Below are 15,239 nucleotides of genomic sequence, written 5' to 3' on the forward strand. Positions count from 1 at the left end.
CTTCTTCTTCTTCTTCTTCTTCTTCTTCTTCTTCTTCTTCTTCTTCTCCTTCCTTCTTTCCTTCTTCCTTCCTTCCTTCTTCCTTCTTCTTCTTCCATTTCCTCTTCTTCTCCTTTTCTCCCTTCTCCTCCCTCCTCTTCTTCCTTTCTCCTCCTCTTCCTCCTCACTCACCTCCTCTTCCTTCTTTTGCTTTTGGTTTTCAAGGAGTTTTTAATTGGAGAACTTTCCCTTATTCCCACTTCTAAAAATGTGTCCGTATTTATTTGATCTACCCACTCAACTATACTCCTCCTAACAGAATGGGAAGGGAAAACCCCAAAATGTGATACTTAATTAGTTCTGCATTCCTTTCAATGTTATTTCTAACTTAAAGTACCATAAAAAGTAATTTCTTGTCAGAATGCATTTTTATTGAATTTCCTCTGTGCTTAACTTCAGTTGCACTGCCGGTTCTCAGAGTCTTGCTTCGATGTCTACTCACTGGCACAAATTATTTGTATTACATTTCAGGAAACCATCAGTGGAGCCTTCTTATTTCCGTTGATTAGAGAGTCAAATCTTTGGATCCCATCTTGAGTGCAAGGGCTGTACAAATAGACGTGTGCTTTCTTGGTAAATGAAACTTATACTTCTTGTATGCTGTCCTCATTTCATTCTTTTGCTTCAGTTTTAAAGTGCAAGGAATTGTATTTCTAGAGGATAACCTTCCTAAGGCCCTCATGACATGTAACTTTGAAATAAAGACCTCTATAGACTGCTAAGCATCTGATTCTCCATAATTACTACCAGAGAACAAAAAACAAAATTTTGTTTATATAGAAGATTAAACAAATATCAAAAGCTCCTAAGGCTAATAGCTAGTTGTTTACCATTCATCAACCATAGCATTCAGATCTATATCAATAGATCATTTCTACTAAATAGTATATCACATCAAACTTGAGAGCCTGCATTTTCTAAATACCTCAGAATCATCCTTCAAAAATTAGATAAAGATTAATAGCATTAACTAATTGTGACTTAATAGCAGGAGACATTTCTCTGAGGCTGAGTTATGACTGATATTCCAATCAACAATTACCTGGTTGTAAAACTATCTGTAAAGAAAGTAAAGTGACTATGTGTATGTATATATGGGTTTGATTTTTATCACCTTTTTCACTCTGATCATTTAGAATGAATACATAGTATACAAAAAAGGTTGCTTTTAGTTTTATCACTATCAATGTTTTAATTAACTTATAGAGTATTTTAATAAATTCTCCTGTGTTTCAGGAATGTGAGGAAATTGAACAATTCTCTATTGTTAGTGCAAAATAGTAGTAGGAAAGCAATTAAGAGCATAATGACTCATATGATATACCTAAAACAACTGTAAGAATCACCACTTTTTAAAAGACAGGGTTTGTCTGCACTGCAGATGCTGAAATGATTCTAAGACTAAAACATATGTATGAAAGATCCATATAATACAAGGTACAAAGCACATGGGCAAGTAAAGACTCTCAAGCTGCAGACAAACACAATTGTATGCAGTCATTTGGGGAATTTTGTCTCTAATGGCAAGGCTGTGCACCAAACTTGAATTTGGACAGGAAAATAAATTAGGGAATACTCTCCTCATTGGAAGTTATTCTTAGAAAGCACATGAAGGCATCAATGAGCATGGCTAGCAAAAAGGTATGCTACAATATAAGATTCATGTGCATAATAAAAGATTCTATGTTACACATCAGGATAAGGGAGAATTTTCATACCATATCATCAACATTATTACAAAAATATCATTTACAGCAAAGTCCAAAACTCCATTCTGCTGATGAGTGCTTTTGATTCTCTGACTATTCTTCTGCCTGTATTAATTCTGTATAAAACTCTTTCAATCTTTGATACAACATATTATGCAGGACTTCAGTGATTTCCTTAGATACCAAAGGCTTCCATTACCATAAATTACTTTGTGGAAATTTAAGAACTAAGACAGTTTCATTATTCTCTTGGCTCAGCTTCCCTAGGTTACTCTGTAGAATGATGTTTTCAGGTATGTCTCAAGAGATTGTAGTTTAGTAAGACCATGCTGGAAATTGGCAAAGTGCTTAAAACAAATGAACAAATAACAAGCAGATGTTTGTTTAATGTTAAGATGTTCTTCTTAATGAAATATATTTTCTGTCATGTTATTATTGGAACATTGAGCTTACTCACCAAGATACAACTTTACAATCATGCAGACATAGATTATTTGAGATGTACCATTGAAATAGAGGACATTTTTTTAAAGGCCTTACTACTAACTTTTATCAAACTTTCTGGAATAATAACAGTATCTTCTGTATTCACACTCTCTAAAACATTTTGACCAATATATGTAAATACATGGCAAGTATTACTATATAATTCTACTTATTGATAATAATGACATGAAATTCACCAAAAATTTGATATAAGACAACACCAGGTAAAATATTAGTCCCATTGTCAGTTTTCCATAATTTAGTTTCTTTCTTAATAAAATATTTAACACATCAAAAATTCTCATCAACCTCAAATATATAATTCAAATGGTTCATACCAAAAACAATTTAAAAAATATGTAGGATAATTCTGGAAAACTAAATCTAGTATATGGTAAGTCTCTCTATGTTTAGTAAAAGAATATTTTTCACTGCCTTTGCACATCTTTTGCATTCATAAGACTTATCTCTAGGCCAAATATCATCATCTAATACTGTCTACTTTCCTTTATTTTAGTTCTCATTGATTTTTCACTGCATCCACTGCATTTATCACAATTTTTAAGGCTCTGATGTTGCAAGTGGTGACTTCTTGATGAGAAAATTCTCACATTCATTATTTTCAAAGCACTTTGGCTGCATTGATGTTCTGATGTTCATTTTGACATGCAATGTGTTTAATATGCTTTTCCATGTGTCTCACATATGTGGTGCTTCTTGTAGCAACTGTCTGCTTTGTAACAGGAATTGATATCAACTCTGAAACTGATCCTATCGTTCCCCAGAGTTCTTTGTACTGGAGAATTACAATTTGCTTCAACTTTATGAGTAATAAACAGACATCTACCGTTTCCATCTTGTAGAATGTAATTTGTGAGTATTTTGCTAATATTCATTTCCCAGAAATGCCTTAGTTTAATGATGGTTTCTTGCTTACAGATAATATGGTATTAGTTCCAGCTGAGGCTCCAAGGTGCAAAAAATGTGACTATCTAAATTAGCAAGACAAAATGCAAAAGTTCACAGAAAATCATTAAAATGTGTTAATAACATCAACTACAGAAAAAAAATGTTTGAATGTACCCTTAGAAATACACCTTTTGACAATAAAAAAGAAAACTATTCTATGAACTTCTTTCTTTTCCCTCAAAAGAAATTTGATATTATAGGTAGTATTGAGATTATAGAAATAAACCATGAATTTGAATTGTAGAATGTATTGAGATATCAGTTATAATTTAATATCCACTAATAATGAATAAAGTTACCTGTTAATTATCTCTAATGCAGGTTTTCTTATTTATGAAAGTCTCTTTCATTATTTTTCAGAATTGTTTTCTCTGAATCACTAATGAAATCCAAATGTAAAAGTATATACAATGTCTTTTTAGCAGAAAATGCTAGCCCCTTTTTGAGGGTCAGTTATGAAGATATACATGTTAATGACACTTAACTCCATAACATAATAATGTCCTTACTTCTACTATCAGTGCTTGAATCTAAGCTTTTTTTTAATGAAGAAAAAAAAATCCCCTAAGTAAAAAGAAATCAACCAATCACTTTCTGACCTCACCTTTTCTTTAAAAAAAAAAAATGAAATTTGTGATTTTTACATATAGATTCTAGACCTCATCAGAAATTTGGTGTCTTTATTGGTCTTACCCGTCTGTCCAACTTAACACAAATGAAGTCTATTCAATTCTTTTTTACTTGGTGGGCAGTGTACAAACTGACTACCTACTATCTGTTTCCCTAAAGCTCCGTTCAAGAAAGCAAGTGTAAGCATTGTCAAATTTTACACTCAAAAGACATCTTTTCTAATATATTACAAAAATGGAAGAAAGAAGCTACATGAACTTATACATAGTTAAACATTAATAACACATATTTCTCATTAACTGTGAGTGCATAAACAATTCTCAAAATATTAATGCATAATACTTATATTTTATCAGTTCTTAAATATGTAGAATCACTATACTAATTCTGTATGTTTTATGTAGATTGTGTGTGTGTATGTGTGCACACGCACACACAGATGAATACATTGTGTGTGACATGTATTAATGCAAGTGGACATCAGATGTTAATATCAAAGACTTCTATTGTTCTCTACAATATTTTCTGAGACAAAGTCCATTACTTACTCTTAAGTTCCACAGGTGGCTCAGCTGGCTTTCCAGCAAGTCTCAGGGATCCAGGGTCTCTGTCACCAAAGGGTTGGGGTTAAAATAGCATGCCTGTTGGTACCATGAAAGATGGTATTCTGCAACGAGAACATTCAGTTCAATTTCAGCTCTTGGGTCTATCAGTCCTGTTTCTTAAGTGAATGCTTTCTTCAGTAATGGAGAAGTACCTATTATGCAAGTATCCAAAGGGAGGAGGCAGCCTATTATGCCTATTAACCACATCAATGACCAGTATGGCACAATAACCCTACAGATATAATAGTGGATCATCTACCTTGGTGGTAACCAAAACCTCTTTATTTGGACTTACAACCTGCTCAATGAGATGGAAACTAGCCATCTCATTAGAAACCTAGTTAAGTATTCAGTGTTAGTGAAGACAAGACTACTTCAGAAAAGTTTACAATCACTAATTTATTAAACTAGCATAATCCCTAAGTATTCTTTATAATCATTGGATCTTATATCCAGAGATAAGCATAGTACTCAATGCTCATCAAGGAAACTTTTCTTTGCGACAGATGGAGACAGAACACTACTGACAACCCAATTCAGTCAAAATGCTGAGTTTGGAGTCTAGATCAAACAGGCAAAGCTACAAAATACTCCCACTGCTAAGGATCAGGGAACATCACAGAAGAGGCAGAAGAATTGTTTCTACGAATCAGAGGAACAGGGAATTTGCTATGGGATTGTATGTCCTAGGAATATCAGAAGCTTTACCCACAGAGTCTCATCTAATGATTACATTAAATTAAGTAAAGTAAGAACAGCATTAAAGGGGAAGCCAAAGTGAACTGGGCAAATCTCATGAAGCCATAACCCTATAAAAGCAACCTTAAGCAGCTGAGACAACCTAGGGATGGGATAGGTGATCATTCCTAGGGTCGACAACACCAATTATTTGTCCAGTGCCAAACAGTCAGTCCTGAGAACATTCATAAGAAGTGAAGTTATATGGAATGAAGAGATATTTAGAAATATATGTATATATATATATATATATATATATATATATATATATATATGCAAATCATATATGTGGGTAGTAATAATTTTTGAAAAGGCCATGAATTTGAAGGAGGGTAGTGTGACACATATGGGAAGGTTTGAAGGGAAGATATCATAACTAAATTATAGCATCCCAAAATAAAATGAAAATTATGTAAACTAGAAAAGAAAAACATATTTTGCCGGGCTTCTACATAATTACTGGGGATCTAAAGTAAAATTTTGATGCTTGGCATGCAAACATCTTACAAATTGTAAAGGACAGAAGTACGATTTTTTTAAAGCATTTACTATGATTTTCTAATTTAATTATTGCTAAATTATTCAAAACGCATTTCAATAAAACTGTTAGTTCTTGATTTCATCAATATAGTAAAACAAAGCAGTGTTTAAAACAATTAGCCAATTATCTAGAATCCTTGGATGATTAAAATAGCTGATATCTGTGGCTGAAGTGCCAAACTGAATACATTAATCCTCATCCATCTAGGAAGGAATCAAACAATGAAGGCATTTTGCTGTCAAAGGATCTTTATAAGTGAACATATTTTCAGAGTTAACTTTATTTGTATGAAAAACAAGGTCCTCTTTCCTGTGTGCACGGATTTCACTCTTAGATATGTTGGTCAAAGTCTGTACTCTGGATAACCATATTTTGCACATTTTCATGTTTTGCTTCACCTAAAGCTGAATACGTCTGGTACAAATAGCGAAAACCTATGATATGGCATAAATCTAGATAAATTTCTTAAATTTGTTAAGAATGAGTTTCAAATAACAAAGTGTATGCTCTTGACATTAAATGGAGTTTGTAAAATAAATATTCTCAGTACATGTAGCACATCATGAATATTGAATAGGTCCACTGAAAACAAAATTATTAACAGGACTTTCTTAATAACAGCAAGGAACTTCCTGAAAGTAAAGAGTTGCCAACATTTAGTGACAGCCTTAGATGCCTGTGTGTTGAGTAAAGAGAGAAAGAAAGGGTGGGACTATGGATGGGAGTGGAGGAAGGGAAGTACTGGGAGTTGTAGGGTGACTCAAAATCATAATCAGCACATATTATATGAAAAAGAATCTAGTTTCAATATAAAAGAAACTTTTAATGATTAAGTTAAAATAAAAACAGAATAAAACCGCAAATGATCATTTTGACACATTTAGAAACTAGTAATTTGAGTTTTAAGTTGTATCAAAGTATTTCTTGCTTTCTGTTTTCATTCATCCTTCTCCTGATCAGTACATCCTGACTGCAGCTACCCCTCCTCCCCTCCTCCCAGTTATTCTTCCACAGCCTCTCTCCCCGCTGAATCCACTGCTCCTCCATTTGCCTTCAAAAAGCATTTCTTGCTTTTTTTCTCCATGTGTCTTTAAGAACTGGCATTCAGTTACTCTGAAAATATTTTTATATTGCCTGTGACCAATTATAAATATGTTAATTTTCCATAATTGTAAATTATCAATTCATTATATTAGCTATACAGAGTAAGAAACCAGTCAATACTAGCAACTAAGTAAAAATAAAATAGGCTAATTTGATCTCGATATTCAGCTATGTTAGAGTTTTATTTTTATAAGGGTTGAATATTTGGGAAAGCAAAAACTCCTCCAAATTAATATTTCTAGCAATATTCTTTCATTCTTTCATGTGCGGTATAAAATATTTTACAAAGCATACTGGTATTTCATTGAATATTCTGAACCATGAGAGCATATTGTGATGTATGCCTAAGTGCTCAAATTGAAATAATAGATAATAAAACTGAACGAGCCCATAAATCACTTTTTCACTCAATTTCTTGGATGCTGTACTGAACAAACTTTACACTCTCTGAGACTTTTAATTTGCTATCTTTTAAAGGCTAAAACTACAAGAAAAAAATTCCCGTTAATTATAATATCCCCACTTAATTAGATCAAATTAAACAACCTACATATCAGTAGAACAAAGTTAGATTTTATTTCCTTAATATATTCATTAAAACACTAACAACAAAACCAGCAAAATAGCACTCATCTAGAATCTCTGGTACTTAAAATAGCATAAGCCTAAGGGTAGATTATATATGATTCCTAATATAATATATTGGGGATTTTAGTATAGCTTTTAGATAATACCCATCTAGTCACAAAATATTTAAAGGAAAAGAAACATAATTCATAACCTCATTAAAATAGAGCACTCTATGAATATTTAGAAATTCAAGTTCAAGTGTATATGCTAAATATTCTAAAATTTTACTCCATTAAAAGATGAACATACAATGCACTGAAGATTTTAGGAAAATCTCAGTAATGGATAAAATAGATAAACCAATTAATATTTTGTTAATTTATTTGAAAGTGATGGGGTGTGTTTAGCACTGTCAAACACCTTGACTTGGTTCACATTTTAGCCACACAGCAATACGGCTTTTATACCATATCCACATGTAAATAGAGATTTTTACTCACATAGAGCATGATTCGGGCCACAGAATATACCTGAAAATAATTATAGTAACAGTACCAAGTTGATATTGGGGAAAAAAACACATCATCAGTTCCAAGATGAAATAACTGGGTACTTAAAAATATAACATGGGGAGTTTTAGACATAATTGTGAACGGATATAAAATAGACAATTGTTAGATGAAAATAAGTTTAAACTACCAAACATAATGATAGCTTTAAAAAAAAAATACCTGTATTAGAAAGTTCACACACGCATGCACAACTGCACAAGCACATGCCTGCACACACACATACACACACACACACACACACACACACACACACACACACTCACAAAGAGAAAAAGAGAGATTTGCAGTAAGATTAAACTTGTATCCTTCAAAGCTGAGACAGGCTGAACATTAAGCCACAGTGAGGAAAAGAAGCCCCTTCCCTGAGAACTAGCTCTCAGAGGGAAGGAAGGTGACATGCAACCTGCCAAGCAAGAAAAGCAGTCCATAATCTCAGCCAGCTGTAGGCTGTTGCGACACAGTGACTCGATGGTAAGAAACATGCAGTAGTGGCACGTATACTCTAGTCATGACCGATAGCCACTGTACTGGACTGACGGCCCACTCTAAAGGGCAGGGCTTATGTTTGATACACTGTAAACCTAGCCTACATCCTATGACTGGTGTGGCCCACTGACAATGGAGCACAGCTCACTACTGTCAAGTTTCTAAACAAGTATACTGTAGAATTGCATTCTACATATTTATCCTCATACTCACTCATTAGTGTAATCTGAACCACTCATCAAAGTGGCTTCTCTTTGCAGCAGCTAAAGACAATTGTACAAGCTACAACTGTTCAAAAGGTAGAGAAAACAACTGGTTGTGGGGTATATAGCCATAAGTAATACTTCGAAAACTACTATATCTAAGGCAGCAGAACTGTTCAGCAGTGGGGGCAAAATAATGGCAATAGTTTGAAGATGAGAACTCTGCAACTGAACTCTACTTGCCTACTTCCCATCGTCTCTATAGTATTAAATTAATTTAAATAAATTCCAGCAGCAGGTTTCTGCTATCTGCCCCAATGTTCTGGGTTCCCTAATGAAAGGCTCATACATAGACTTTATATTTTGTTATACCATATTAAACAAAAATACAGCAACCGAGAAATACAAAAAATGAAAGTGCAAATCTAAAAACAAACATCTATCTGATAATAGTCAATATGGCACATACCTTTAATGCCAGCACTCTGGAGTCTAGGAAGACGGATCTACTGAACTTGATGTAAGCCTGGTCCACATAGCAAGCTCTGTGCCACCCATGAGTACACACTTTGACTTGAAAAGGCAAATAAGATTTGAAATCTGACACAAAAATTACAAAGAATTAGCAATCACGGTTCATTTAAAAAATTATTCTGAAGAGATTTTAAAGTCGAATGTTGGATTAGTTGTCTACATATTGGATGCAAATACACTAAGATGATTTTGCAAAAATGAAGTTTTGCAGACTAATAAAAGATAGTATAAGTAGAGAGGAAGGAATGGAGGGAGGAAAAGGAAGCAAAGGGGAAAAGAAAGAGAGGGGAGGGGCAGGGGCCTGAGAGAAAGGAAGGTGAGAGATGCCAAAACTACCATACATCAGAGAGGGTGTCAGAGCAGCGACCCAGAAGTGAAAATGAATACATTACAGGCAGGCTAGTTTCGAATAATTAAACAATTTTGCTAGGTAACTTTTTTTTAAACACATGTTACCCATATTAATTTAAGATAAAATATTCTCACTAATACCCAGTTTTTAAAGAATTGGATTGTGATTGATGTTTCTAAGGGTAGCAAAACTCAAGTCTAAATATTCAACGTTTACAAATTATACAGAATGTTATCTTAAAAAGACAAACAGAAACAGAGCAAAGTCAATTTATTGTGTAAGCCGTAATAATTCTGACAACAGAACTTGGAATTGTATGTAAAGCGTAGAGTAATAAACCTGCAAACATATCTCTATCTAAACACTACAATGTGCTCTCGTGCATTTTGAAATCACATGCAAAGTAAGTTTTCATGCCATAGCAGGAAGATATTTGAGATCCTGAATCTCAACAGTTCGTTGGCTTCCTAAATTACTGTGGATTTACATGAAATTAATAGGTATTAACTTCTAACCTTTAATCTGAACATACATTAAACAAAATATATATTAAGCTATATATACAGTTTAATTGGTAATGTATTAGTGCGTGTGTGTGTGTGTGTGTGTGTGTGTGTGTTATTTGAGCACTATAGGGTTAGATACAAATTGAGTAATTTGCAATTCAGTTAGATGGACGTGGAGAGAATTTTGATTTCACCAGCATTAATTTATGCACAATTTTTCTGGCTCTTACAATTTTTCCTCCTCTCTTCTACAGTGTTTCATGACCTGTAGATGAAGAAGCTATGATATAGATTAATCCATTGTGACTCTGCTCCCCATGACCCATGGATTTCTGATGGTGTCCAGTTGTGGTTTTCTTTAATGTCCTCAACTGGCTATAAAGAGGGGCTTCCTTGATGACAGATATCAACTGTTGTTATCTATGGATATATGGCTAAGATATAGAATGTAGCAAGGAATATTGCTGTCTAGCAAAGTGGTGGTAGAAGATTCTTTTGCTAGGTCCATGACCTCACTGATCCTAGGAACCTGCGTAGATTTCCAGGACTGGGTTTGTTTTGCCTTCCACTAAGTGTACCTTAAGTTCAGTTAGACAGTGGTTTGTTGCTACTGACATGGGAGCAACACTTATTGTACCTTTTCGAATATCTTGCTGTTCCAGTAATTTTCCTGTCTTTCCTGCAGCTGGGTAGCACTGCTTAATTGCCTTCTCTCCTTAGCAGCTTTCATAGTGTTTTTGGAGCCAGAGAAGCCCAGAAAAAGTCAAGAAAAAGGCCAGGAAACAATATCTTCTTTGTCAAAAATGATGTACAATTATAAGCTTGGTCTTAGCAATGAAAGAGAAAAGACCAAGAGATAAAGCTAAATATTTGCTGTTGTGGGTAAGGATCCACAATTGTGTACATACCTTATTCACCAGCCAAACATATTTCATCTCTCCAGAAGACCTAATATGAAATAAATATTAAAAAATTGGAAACAAGATCTTCTTAGTTACATGCTGCTGTGTTTAATGCTAGAAACAAGATTAAGGCCTTAGTAAATTTCTCACTTAGCTTGAGGAGTTCTGTTCATCCACAATCTATATATTCACAAATACTTACAATAGGCACAGGATCACAATGTTATTCTAATGAACTATATTGATCTTGAAAAACACAGAGCAAATGAATAGAGAAGGCCCAAGAAACCTGACTCACCTGATCTATCGATTCTTGAACTGGGAAAAATAAATTTAAAAAGTCGGACAGAAGGAAGCTTATCTCTTCAAATATAGTCTTCTTCCTAAAGCTGTCAAGCTATGTGCACCCATAGCAGGAACAATCCTCTATAGCATGTGCTTGTGGGCAAATAAAGAGAAATGAGGAAGAGGTATGGTCTCGTTAGCAAAGGGCAGGTTGAAAATGTCCTCACAACCCACCCTGCCATTCCACCACTCACACATTCTACAAATATTGATGTTGCAAACACAGTTAGTTTCAAGACCTAGAAATACTTCAGTGGAAATATGAGCATGTCATATCTTAGTGCAGATGTAGGAAAAACAGACCTTGTTATGTAGATATCGAGTAACTTCAGAGAGTTGCTTTTAAAATAAAAAGAAAATGATTTCATTCAATACAATTTTATACAGCAAGAGAACAAAGGATTTAAAGTTAAATAAAAGCTCAATTTCTTCAGCAATATGATTCCACTAGGTGTGCTTTTACATAATTAATCTTCAAGCCCTTCCAGTATACTCACCTATAAAACAGAGTGATAAAGATTATATGGATGTGTAATTCTTGTAGAAGATGCAGGAAATATAAATGACAATGAATACATTCATGCTTTGTGCAGGCATTGTACTAAATATCTTACCTGGCTTTCTGATTTTAACTGTTGGAACATTCCTAGGACATACGCACTACTACAGTACCTGTCTTAATACAAAATGCAAGGAAGAGATTTTGATGAAGAGATGGCTCAGCAGCTAAGATTGGCACCTGTTTCTTCACATTATCTGAGTTCTGGTCTGAGCACATTTGATGGGGATCTTAGAACAACTTGAAACTCAGCAGAACTACATGAAGAAACACATACTCAGACACAAAAATTTCATATAAAAATTAAAAAAAAAACATTTTTTTTTAAAATTTAGAGAATAGAAGCGATAGAAAGCATGCTTTAAATCATTCATTTCACAAGTGTCAGAAATTACTTCAGGATCCCAGAACCCACATAGAGTAGATTACAAACACTTTCAGTTTCAGTTCTAGTTGATCAATTGTTCTAGTCTGACCTTGAAGGGCACTTGGAAACACTTGTACAAATAAAACACGGAGACGAATAAAATGCATCTTTTAAAAGGTACAGCAGCTGATCACGTGGCAATTATGCTTATTTAATGTTAGAGGTATTCTGGTGGCAATTCATAGGTCCAGGGGTAAAATTATGACCTCTTGTTTCTCTTAACAAAGATTTCCTTGCCTAACAGAGTTGAGATTGAGTCTTTAAATATGTAAAGACATTTTTCTTTGTACATAAATCATTCTGAGAGAAGAAATATGTTAAATAAAATCAATAAAATTCAAGATTGATTGTTCTTGTTGTTATTGCTTTAGAGCCTTTGTTTGTACACCTGGGAGAGATAAGATAGAGAGAGAGAGAGACAAGATATTTTGGAGTTAGAAAAATCAATGTTTCATAAAACTGGCATAAGACTTGTGCAGATCCCAGGAGTATAGAACATGCTGTGGGGATACAGAAGTAAGTCATATGAGGGGCTCACTTATTCTCAAGGGGATTTATCTCTGCTCTCTGGGACCAGCATGTTTGTAAAGTCAATAGTCCTGTCATAAACAGCATTATGAAACTAAATACACAAAAAGTACAGAAAAAGTTGAGACAACTGGTGTGATGCTGCCCATTTTTATATAAATACTCCGTTTCCTCATGTTGTTCCCAGGTAAATTATTTCATGGGAATGGTAGATTTGGATCACTGTGAGTAAAATAAGGAAATATATATCAAAATAAAGGAAGGCATAGCTTTTGATATGAAATAAATAATTCACTAACTACAAAAGTGTGGATTTTTAAATTAACTTGATTGAAACAAGATTTAGAGTGTCAAGGGAAGAAGAAGAAAATTATAGAGAACGGAGTTATTGAAAATAACACAATATGAACTTAAATAGATCATGATACGCTATTTCTGGCAAGTAGACTCAAACTTCGTTGCATTATCTGCAGCCAATGCCTCATATATAGACATAATCTCCAAAAAAAAAGATGATACTAACAGCAGGTACAGTAATACAACGTTTACTGTCTGTCCTCCAGTCTTCAGACAGTTCAGCTCAGTTAGAAGAGCACAGAACCCACTTCCATAGGCAGCACCATCATTAAAGTTCAAAGCACCACAGAGAGTTGGAATGAACAGATTAAGCATGCCTGTCACTCAGGCTGGCTGTGTGCAGTGGCTAATGCAGGCAGCTCTGCTCTATTTGAGCCAAGTCTCTTGGGGACAATTTTAGAAGTGTGACTTAAATGGAGTCACTGAAAATGAGTCTGCACAGGGCAGGCACTGAATATATCATGTGAGAATAAGGCTGTTTGTTTCAGAAAATAGATGACAATCTGAAGCCACAGGAAGCATTGCATTCTTAAGAAGAAAACTACTCAGGATCAAAGCATTTTATATTATTATGAAAATTAATTAGAAATGATATTAACCCACCCCTAAACTTCATAAATATTAGTATATTAAAGCAAAGCCTTAACAAATATTTAATGTGCCTGTAAGAAACACACACATACACAAACATACAGACACACATATACACCCATACATGTATGAAAGCTAACAGAGATGTTTGATATGAAATGGATCAGTAAATCACTGAGTACTGGGTTTTCAAGTAATCTTTTTGACTGTCGATACTGAATAGAATATATATATATCCTTAAGTGTAATTATGGCAAAATCAAACATCAAAATTCCTAACCGGAACCGGGTAGGTCTTATTTGACAGGCATCACTGGCTTGAACTCTGTAAATTTTATATGCCATTCTTGCTTTGTAACACATACTATACATTCCAATCATTATAGCAATGTGTAGTTTCCATGTTAATTACAGGATTCAAAGAGATATCAAGTACAGGAACAGATAGTAATTGTCAGATCACAATAAACACACGTTACAGATCACATCATATCCATTTAGTCTTACCTATTGTTATTGTTTTTATTATTTTTTAAAGTTGTAATCTAGATCCCAGTCAAGGGGAGAAACTTCTAATGTATGAGGATGATTAAATGATTTATACAGGTTATTGAATAAAATATTATTCTTAATATCAAATTATTTTTAATATCAAATATATTGGAAAATGATTTAACATTCTATCACTAAATACATCACCTAATAATTCCAACACATTTAACCTAAGACCTTATATGAAGGAAAATATTTTTAAATATATTACATACCATATTCCACAGACTCAAGTGCCAATGAGTTTTGACTACTTCCCAAATTCAAGTCTTATACACAAATCATGGTGAAGTAGTTTGTGAAATCTGTCACCCTTTTTATTGTTAGGCTTGACTCAAATGATCTGTCCACTGAGTGGCTACTACCTTCCAATAGTATCCCAAACCAGGTATCTCTCCTAAAGATGTAGGATCAAAACTTATGATCTCCATAAGCTAGAAATTGAATCATCAAAAGGAAGTAATGTTTTTTTCATCAATAGCTAGCAGGATGACAATGACTTATGCCAGAATCTCCAAATACTTATGAAGGACATTTGTGGGAGAAAATGAAATTTAACATTAAAAGGCAGAAATCAGACACGTTGTCAGATATCCACATAATTTCACCCTCTGGTTTGAATGGAAATATAAAAAACAGTCCTTGAAATATTCCATGAAATATAATTGCTCATTCACGACTCATATATTGCTTGGTTAGTTTTTATTATTAATACCAAACTTTGAAAAAACCTGTTACATTGCTGGTAACATTTCAAGAAATTACCAACAAAAGAAAAGTAACAATTTGAATATGATGCTTTGGGAAAAGATTAATGTCTTGTTTTGAAACTATAATTTTCAGTATACTTTTGAAAAGTGGCATATTTCACAAAATGGTGCAGCTTATTCTTTTAAAGGTCTATAAAAGGAATGTTTCTTAATCAGAAGGTATT

Source organism: Mus pahari, chromosome 7, assembly GCF_900095145.1.
Source record: "Mus pahari chromosome 7, PAHARI_EIJ_v1.1, whole genome shotgun sequence".
Classification (NCBI taxonomy): Eukaryota; Metazoa; Chordata; class Mammalia; order Rodentia; family Muridae; genus Mus; species Mus pahari.